Source organism: Macrobrachium rosenbergii, chromosome 39 (genome assembly GCF_040412425.1).
Source record: "Macrobrachium rosenbergii isolate ZJJX-2024 chromosome 39, ASM4041242v1, whole genome shotgun sequence".
In the NCBI taxonomy this organism is placed as follows: domain Eukaryota; kingdom Metazoa; phylum Arthropoda; class Malacostraca; order Decapoda; family Palaemonidae; genus Macrobrachium; species Macrobrachium rosenbergii.
In genome coordinates this window covers 18,552,333-18,562,332 of record NC_089779.1, presented here as the reverse complement: position 1 = coordinate 18,562,332, position 10,000 = coordinate 18,552,333, and the positions used below count along the sequence as shown (strand labels likewise).

The following is a 10,000-nucleotide window of genomic DNA, read 5'->3' as shown; positions in this document are numbered from 1 at the left end:
GCTTTTAATGTTTGTGTGTGTGGTTTTGTGCGTGCGTGCGTTTGTGTGTCCGTGTGTGTATGTGATTCCCGCGTTGTAGTTCAAAACATAGGTGTGTATGTGCTCTCTCTCTCTCTCTCTTGTGTTCCAAAGCGTATATCGAAGGGAATAAGATAAATAAACAAAGTGAAAGTTGATCGTATGCTATCTCATTTAGGTTTGTTTACATTGGGACTCACATCACCACCACCACCACCACACTACCACCAGCAGCAAGTGGCATTGTGTTCGAAGTTGGTTCAAGTGGCTTCGCATTTTTCCTTTTAATGTTTTTGAAAGCTCAGGTGTGTCTCTGCGAATGGAAGAAAATCCAACAAAGGATTTTGATTTTAGGCCTACGCGAGATTAAGGTATTCATTCGCGTAGGTTTGACAGTTGCTGAATTAGGCCTATTAAATGTGTAGGTAGGTCTAGGTTTTGAAATGCTCCGGATCTACCTTCCGGAGTACCCAGGGTAAGGGCGTTTATAGGCTTAGATATAAATTCACAGAATTATTTCTGTTCTGTGGGACTTGCTAGAGTGGGCGTAACCTAAATAGTTGTTTTAAAACCTTTGACAATATTATGATGGTTATCAAAAATGCTATCGGAACTCGCAGTCCGTTCGTGTGTGTGTGTGCTGAGTATTTTTCAGAGTTTTGAAAGTAACAGCTTGTTTTAACTTAGTGTTGGATTTTGTAACCTGGCCCAGGGGTATACAGGCCGTTCAGATCAACGTTGTAAATGAAAATCCATTTTTCGACCTTGGTTAGTCTATTGTTACAATGGTATAACCTTTTTTATGCTACTCACGTTGATAACTTCTAACGATTATGGAATTATTCATTTAACAGCATACGTGCGATGAACTGGTTAAAGAAATAAATTCAGACCAACGCGACTTACTGTCATGTATTCGTAGTCTAGATATGGCCTGGTATTTAGAAAGAGGACAATTTAAAAAGACGTGTTTTTTCAGCTTTTTTAGCTAATGTAATACGGTTTTCCAGAAAAACACGTATATGTATATTTGTTAATGAAGCCTTTTCCCCATCGTAATGTCATAAGTCACTGAACTGTAAAGCACTTCGCTTAGGCTATTTGCCAAAAGATACAAATAAATACACAACACCGTAAAACAATACTGCTCATAAAACATTTATGGAAATTTTACTGCTACCATATATTAAAAAGGATTATGTAAGATAAATCTAAGAAGGATTTTAGTAATGTATATATTACATATAGGTATATGTGTGTTTCTGGAGCACCCAATTACTTAGTTAAAACTGTTGGACACTACTGTATATCAAATTAACAGATTTTATATTATATATATATTATATATATATATATATATATATATATATATATATATATATATATATATATATATATATATATATATATATATATATATATATATATATATACACATACACACACACACACACACACACATATATATATATATATATATATATATATATATATATATATATATATATATATATATATATATCTTGAATGAGGTTAAATATGTCTCATAGGGGAAAGGTGGGTAGGGGGTATAGATGAGAGTGTAGGAGTTGGATTACAGCACTGGTAATTTAAGATTTGTATAATAGGATACATAGGCCTACAGACATCGTCTTCTGTATTATAGCGTGTGGGTATTGGCAGGTTTATCGCCCTGGCGGTGGGTCAGATTAAGTAAGGTCAGGTCTTAACACCTGGTAATCATTCCGAATTAACAACTTTAGCTAACTTTCACTGCTGGTTCTCCAGATGGGATTTTAAAGCCAAGAGTTTATTAGTTCACGATTGGTAAATTTGTCGTAAAAAATTTTTCTCATAGCGGCACAATTTTAGGTGTTTTCTGTGATATTACGCAATCATAAACATTTGTTAACACCAAGGAGTGTTGCTGCTGCTGCTGCTGCTGTGAAGCCAGCTGGTTTGGTGGGTGCTGGGGGGTGGGGTGGGGGGGAGCTGTTTCATTCGTCAAACCGGTGTTCGCTCTCACACCACCAGTAGCCAAGAATGCTTGAAGTACTAGTTTAGGATGAGGAGCTGTTGCCATCTACATCTTCGTGGGAACTAAGTTGACTCGCCGAGTGATATTTGAATTGTTTGCACGTTATTTTCCGTTCATTTTCTTTGTTTTTCAGTGTGTAGTTAGAGAGTAAAGGTTTATTATTATTATTATTATTATTATTATTATTATTAAATTACTTCGACCAGACGAAAGCTTCTTTTACAGAATATATCTGAATAGTATTTTTTTCACGTGGATTTGATTGTAACTGGGGAAGGAGTGAAACAGAAAACTGGACGTTCGCAAATCTTAATCATTAATTCAGTCTTTTAGTTCATTATTGTGCTTGAGTATTTGCGTACTTTACAGAGTATATAAATACAGTATATATATATATATATATATATATATATATATATACAGTATATATCTATAATGTGGTTATAATGGGTGCTTGTATTTATGTATTTCGGCTTTCTGCTGGTGTTTTAAAAACTTAATTTCTTTACGCCCTCCTGCAAAATACGCAAACACATAAATTGTATATATACATATATACTTATGTATTTTATATATACATATGTTGCATATATATATATATATATATATATACTGTATATATAACAGTGTGCACATGTACTGTATATCTGCTTATTGCTGGTGTTATAACAACTGAATTTCTTTAAGTCCACGTGTGCAAAATGCACCAAAGTTACTTCACGTTACTTGTGTACGACGGAAGCGGAATTAACTTACCGTTATTGTGGAGTTTAACCTTATTTATATTTGTAACTTTTTTTGTATAAAAACTAACCGTATCTCTCAGAGTTTACTTGATGCAGACGACGACTGAATCGATGGTTGATTGCAGTCTTTTGTATCGATCTTCTTAACATTTTGCGTGCTCGTGTATATGGTGTGTATTTCCGGTGGTTTGCTGGTGGAAACCTCTCGTAGTCAATAGCTAAGCCATATATCTGTATATGTAGACATATATGTATATATATATATTTGTACGTATATGTATATATTATATACAGGTATACATATATATATAGGCCTATATATACAGAGTATATACATACATACACACACACACACACACACACACACACACACACATATATAGGCCTATAGCCTATATATACTGTATGTGTTTGTGTGTGTGTATAACTTTGGGAGAGGATCAAGGTTCAATAAAGTTTTTATTTAGATTTAAATAGTGTGTTTTGTACAAATGTACCCGGAATTTTAGTTCAGTTTGGTGTAAATGCGTTTAGGATATATGTACAGTATATATATAATTATATACATATGTATAAATGTATGTATATATATTTATATATATATGTATATATATTTATATATATATATGTATACAAATTATATATATATATATATATATATATATATATATATATATATATATATATATATATATATATATATATATACACACATACATACTAACAAGACTTGCTCTCAGTACGCCCCACTGTACCGTCTCTGCTTCAGTTAAATGATTGTCGTTACTTTTTCTCCACCGTCTTCTCCCCAGTGCGCGAAATCGATCGAAAGACCTTTAGTAACGATCTCTCTCTCTCTCTCTCTCTCTCTCTCTCTCTCTCTCTCTCTCTCTCTCTTTTTAACCCCTCAATCCCTCTTGTCCATTCCTCTTCATCACTTGTTCGTACTTTCGTTCATGTCCATACATTGAGGAGATTATTTTGTAGTTGACTGCTCTCTCTCTCTCTCTCTCTCTCTCTCTCTCTCTCTCTCTCTCTCTCTCTCTTGTATGTTTACGTAACCGAGGACTCCAGGATATTGCTGTTGATAATAAATTTACAGTTGTTATTGTTGGTGTTTTGAAAATAGCATTATATATATATATATATATATATATATATATATATATATATATATATATATATATATATATATATATATAGCCTATACTTTATATATATCTTGTTCAGATCTCAGTCGATTCACAATTTTAAAAATGTAGATATGTGTTGTTGATACCTAATTGTGTTGTTACTGACTTGAGAAAGATGCATCCATATAGAGACTGCAAATGTTTAAATATATATATATATATATATATATATATATATATATATATTTTTATATATATATATATATATATATATATATATATATATATATATATATATATTTTATATATATCAGATGAAAGGAGACTATAAACACCAAATGGGTAGAAATTATTGTGTTATACTTCGAAGGCAACAGTCTTCCTCAACTGTCAGTTCAGGAAGACAGTTGTCTTCGAAACATAACGCTACAACTTCTGCCCTTGTGGTGTTTTTAGGGGCTCCTTGTATTAGATGGAATTATGTTAAACAGAAAATATTTTACAGTCATGTAATATATATGTATTTACAGGATATAAATATAAATTATATATATACATGTATATATGTATATATAAATTAATATGTATATATAATATAAATATATAGGCTATGTAGCCTATACACATTAATACACATATGTAGTATAGTGTGTCAGGTAAATATACTTTGATATGTATACAGACTCGTTCATTCATAATTGAAGTGTTCTTGTGAGCTATTATGAGAACACAAGCTTGTTATTATTAGTAAACCCATTAAACTTCATCATTGCTCAGCTAGAATGAAAGCACCTTCGATAATGGTTAACGTTTTATGAAAGACTTTTCCTCAGCCATTGCAAGGTGGTTTTATTTTCCAACCTCATCTTTTTGCAGCTCATCCGTAAGAAACAGTACCACGCATAGATAGCAAGTAAATAAATAAAAAAGAATTTATCAATTAAGATTAAATGCTGGGTACAGCCAGAAGTGTGTACGAAGTGTACTGTTAGACAAACGAACTCAGTCCAAGACAACGCTCTTCGTCACTCTAGAAATTTTGGTCATACGGTCCGACTGGGGCAAGGCTGCCAAGTTTGGGACCCAGAGTAACTGGGCTGCTGCTAATAATGATATATGCCTATGCCTATTAACTGCATATAAAGAAATAATAAGTTCACTTGGAACTCCGGTACGGTGTCTGTAGTACTAAAGGTTTGTACGGTGAATCCGACCTTTTCCTCCGTGTGTGTGTGTGTATACACTATATATATAATTAGGCTATATATTATAAACGTTTTATAAATATATATATATATATATATAAATTATATTTATATAATTATATATTGTAAACGTTTTCTGTATATATAATTTTATATTGTAAACGTTATATATATAGGCTATATATATATATATATATATATATATATATATATATATATATATATATATATTCTCTGGATCCTGTATATAAGCTATATATAATATAAACGTCTAGACAGTTTGTTTCCGTAATCCTGCTAATCATCAAACTGTTAAACTAAAGCGACTTCCGTGTGTCCTTTTCATTCAAGTTTGTAGATAAGGTCTCATGATTAAACCACTGGCTGCCAAATGCCAGGCAGATTGTACGTTAAGAAGTGTTTCCCTTCTGTACACTGACAAGTAAATGATATATAAGTCGACCGTTGTTTTCAGACAGCACCTGCTTGTGGGCTATAAGCTTGACTGTGCGTGCCACGCTGATGTAGCGACGTGTAGCTTAAATCTTCATTTTCATCTTGATTATGGTCGCGACTAGCTTAACCTCATGCGGTGCACTGTATGCATTACGTAAGGTTCTTTGCAGCGTCCTTTCGGCCACTAGCTGTAACCTCTTTCCTTCCTTTTACTGTATCTCATTCATATTCTGTCATCTACATCTTGCTATCCAATCCTCTCCTGACAATTGTTTCGTAGTGCAACTGCGAGGTTTTTTTCCTCCTGTTACGCCTTTCAAACCTTTTTACTCTCAATTTCCGTTTCAGCGCTGAATGACCTCATAGGTCCCAGCGCTTGGCCTTTGGCCTGAATTCGGTATTCTGTTCTATTCTGTATGCACCGTCATTTCCTCGCCACCGAAATTCGTTTCACCATACATAAAGGACCTACAATTAAGTAAGAAAACAGTTCTTGAAATAACCAGTTTTTCGTGGAAAAATAATTTAATATTATAAGAAATAGTAAATGAAAATAAGTAGGCTACTTATGTAAAGAATAAATCTAAATTACGTAGGAAACAATTTCTTATATAGAAAGACATAGTAATGTTGCATAAACAACAGGCACAACTTAACAATTATAGCGATGGAGGCCTGTGCTTTTTATATTTTTTTATGGACGTGTTGGCGACCATGATTTCAGCCGTAATACGCACAAATCAGTCAAAGGAACAGAACAGTCATATTGAGCCTGCATGAAAACTCTTTACTGACTTATGTTCTACAGCAATGGTTCGCAAACTTTTTTGGTCGTTACCCACTTTTCATACAGGATACTTGTCCATGGCCCACCGCCCACCGCCAAGCATAACCCATGACTGCAGTGATTGTCTACAGTCCTACCCACTTAACTCCTTTGGTTTTATACATAGGCTACATATCCTCAGGTTATGGCCCCCTGCATTCTGCTACATGGCCCCCAGTTTGGGAACCACAGCTCTACAGGCAAGATGATAATGCCAAAATTTCACGGGTGGTCCTCCTCTGTTCTCGAAACTCATCACTCGGCCTTGGTGGAATTTAATGCTTCATGTCTGCTTGAAACTTTCCATAATATAAAATCTTGAGAAACTCTAGACGGGCTTGATAAAACTGCTCTGGACTCGACTGGACTGCTGAACAGGAAACTCCAAGGCAGAAGCATAAAGCATATAGCCTATAACTGCCAAGCAGTCAGTTTCAAGAACTATCCAGGATCAGTAGTAAACAAACAAATTCTTAAATTACCGTGTTACCATCAAACCATTGCTTGTAGTTCAATCCATCACCAAAGTAAACAAAAGATTATGTATTGTATTCTTGTTATTTAGTCACCGTATATTGTAAGCAGGCCCCGATTTTAAGTAACTAAAGATTTCATCCAGATGACGAGTCAGTCTGAGTGAGCGCACAAGCCTGGGGATTGGTTTTTATTATCATTATTATTATTATTATTATTATTATTATTATTATTATTATTATTATTATTATTATTATTATTATTATTCAGATGATGAACCCTATTCATATGGAACAAGCGAGTATGGTGTTCATTAGGAAGAAGTAATAGAAGGTAAAGGGAAATACAGAAAGAGATCTCACTGATTAAAAAAATCAATTAATAATTCAAATAGATAAAAATGTATTCAAATGCGAGGAGAATAGTATTAGGGTAGTAATGCATTGCATCTTCCCTTGAACGTCTGAAGTTCCAATTGCACGACATCCTTTGGGAGGCTGTTCCACAGTCCAGCGGTGTGAGGAATAAACTAAGCCCTCTGGAACTTTGGAGAAGTTCAACAGCCAGGCAAAAATTTACTGCATATTGGTGCTGCTGCTGTTCAGCGAATCTGGTTGCTGAACAGCAGCACAGCAGCACCAATATGCATCATAAGAGCTCAAGTACTTGTCTTTTACTGTCCTGGTGTGCTTGGCAAGGCTCCTGTTTTTATTTATTTTTTTTTATCTGTATTGTTTCACTTGGAGGAAAAACAGGATTTGGTACGTCACGCCTCCAGCAGACTTCCTCCTCTCCCACCCCCCTTCTTCTTCCCCTGCCTTCTCCTCCTTCCCCCTCCCCTCTCCTTCTACTCCCTTCCCTCTCCTTCTCTTGAAGTTGTTTATTTCAGCTGTTCATGTTTTGATTGTCGGTATTTTAACAGAGTTAAAAAAATAGATTGTCGATATTTTAACAAAGTTATATATATATATATATATATATATATATATATATATATATATATATATATATATATATATATATATATATATATATATATATATATATATATATATATATATATATATATATATATATATATATATATATGTATATAGCCTATATATAATTTGTGGGTATTAACAGTATCATTTTTACTTTTTCAATAAAAATGCATTTTTAAAACTTTATTTCAAAGTTATTTGGAGTCTGCTAATGGGCTCGTGCTGTCCATTTATTTGTAGTTTTCGTCTGTCACGAAAGTCAAGTTTGGTAACAGTAGATATTTTCAGTAATTCGGTAGATATTTTATGCAATTGTAATTGTGGCTACAAACGCACGCTCGCAAACTGTTCAAAAAGCAAGAGCCCGTGCTGGAACAGAAACATAAAAAAAAAAATCTGAGTTTAATGTTGTACTCGAAAATGCCATGTGGTCCGGAAGAAAGGCGTGTCTTTACTGCTTAAAGAACTCTCCTTAGGAAGGGAAATTTTACTGAAAAATATGAGGGTAAAGAGGATGATTTTTGGGTGTCGATTGGAAGTCCCCATGAATGGTGAAGTATTTGACGCTACAGTGTATTGTAAAAGGTATTCTCAATCAGTTGAACCCATATGTGGCTTTCACATGTAAATTAAGATTTTTAAATTTTGCAATACAAGGACCATTGCTTATCTAAGTACATTTAGAACAGGTGCATTTCTAGAAATATCGTGATTTTAGAAACATTGTAAATCAGGCAAGAAACGGGTGTTGTCGCCGCTGATGCGCATTGTTTGCTCAGCTGATTTGTGGTAACGATTTTCTGAAAGTTTGTTGGTGTTGCATTCCATTCCTCATCCCCTTGGTGGGGTAGTGCCGGCAGTGTACCTCGTGCTGTGCACTGTAGGCATTACTTAAGGTTCTTTGCAGCGTCCCTTCCTTAGGCCCCTAGCTGCAACCCCATTCATTACTTGTACTGTACCTCCGTTCATATTCGCTTTATTCCAACCTACTTTCCACCCTCTTCTAATAATTGATTCACAGTGCAACTGTGAGGTTATCCTCCTGTTACACCTTTCAAACCTTTTTACTCTGTTTCCGTTGCAGCGCTGAATGACCTAATAGGTTTGGCCTGTGGCCTAAATTCCATATTCTATTCTATTCATTCCAATCCTCTCTGCTTGTTTAGTGTAAAACGCCATTGGCCGTGATGTCTGTTGGTATTTTCGTGTATTAAAACTCGTTTAGTAAGGCATTGCAAGCTGGGTAAATACTGAATTGCATTGAAGAGTTGGTCATGTGATTTCGTTCCAGGTTGAGAGAATGAATTTCTTTACTTTGAATTTTAGCAGTTGTGAATGAATATGCAAGATTTTGTAGGTTTTTGTGTAAAACTCAAAGGATATATAAATGCTCAGGTCTCTCTCTCTCTCTCTCTCTCTCTCTCTCTCTCTCTCTCTCTCTCTCTCTGTTTGGGGCGTACAACTCCAGGCTCTCTCTCTCTCTCTCTCTCTCTCTCTCTCTCTCTCTCTCTCTCTCTCTCTCTCTCTCTCTCTCTCTTGTTGGGGCGTACAACTCCAGGCCGCTCTCTCTCTCTCTCTCTCTCTCTCTCTCTCTCTCTCTCTCTCTCTCTCTCTCTCTCTCTCTGGTTGGGCCATACAACTCTAGACCTCTCACTCGTTGGCGCGTACAACTCTAGGCCAGCACTCAGTGACTGCCTACACTACTATCATCTCTCTCTCTCTCTCTCTCTCTCTCTCTCTCTCTCTCTCTCTCTCTCTCTCTCTCTCTCTCTGTACAACTCTAAACCAGCACTCAATGACTGCCTACACTTCTTGTACCCTCCCTCTCTCTCTCTCTCTCTCTCTCTCTCTCTCTCTCTCTCTCTCTCTCTCTCTCTCTCTCTCTCTCTCTGTACAACTTTAAGCCAGCACTCAATGACTGCATACACCATTTGTTCCGTGCCACAGGCTTCCTATAATAATAATCAAGGTGTAGGGGTATAGTGGAACTTTACGTCTGGGAGGGTTTGGGATCAACGCAAATTCAGACCAGGACCACCATGCGATTTAAGGTCATATAAGGTCCGTAGGGTCAAAGTTTGTAGAGTCTACGAATCTTGGACCTTGCTTGACCTTGTATTA

The 10,000-nt window shown here is 35.3% G+C and overlaps 1 protein-coding gene across 1 annotated transcript in view; it reads left to right on the top strand.

Annotated features, from left to right (window-relative positions):
* LOC136825801 (uncharacterized) overlaps positions 1–10,000 on the top strand; it is a 682,034-nt gene that overhangs the window by 282 nt on the left and 671,752 nt on the right. The window lies entirely within an intron of this gene.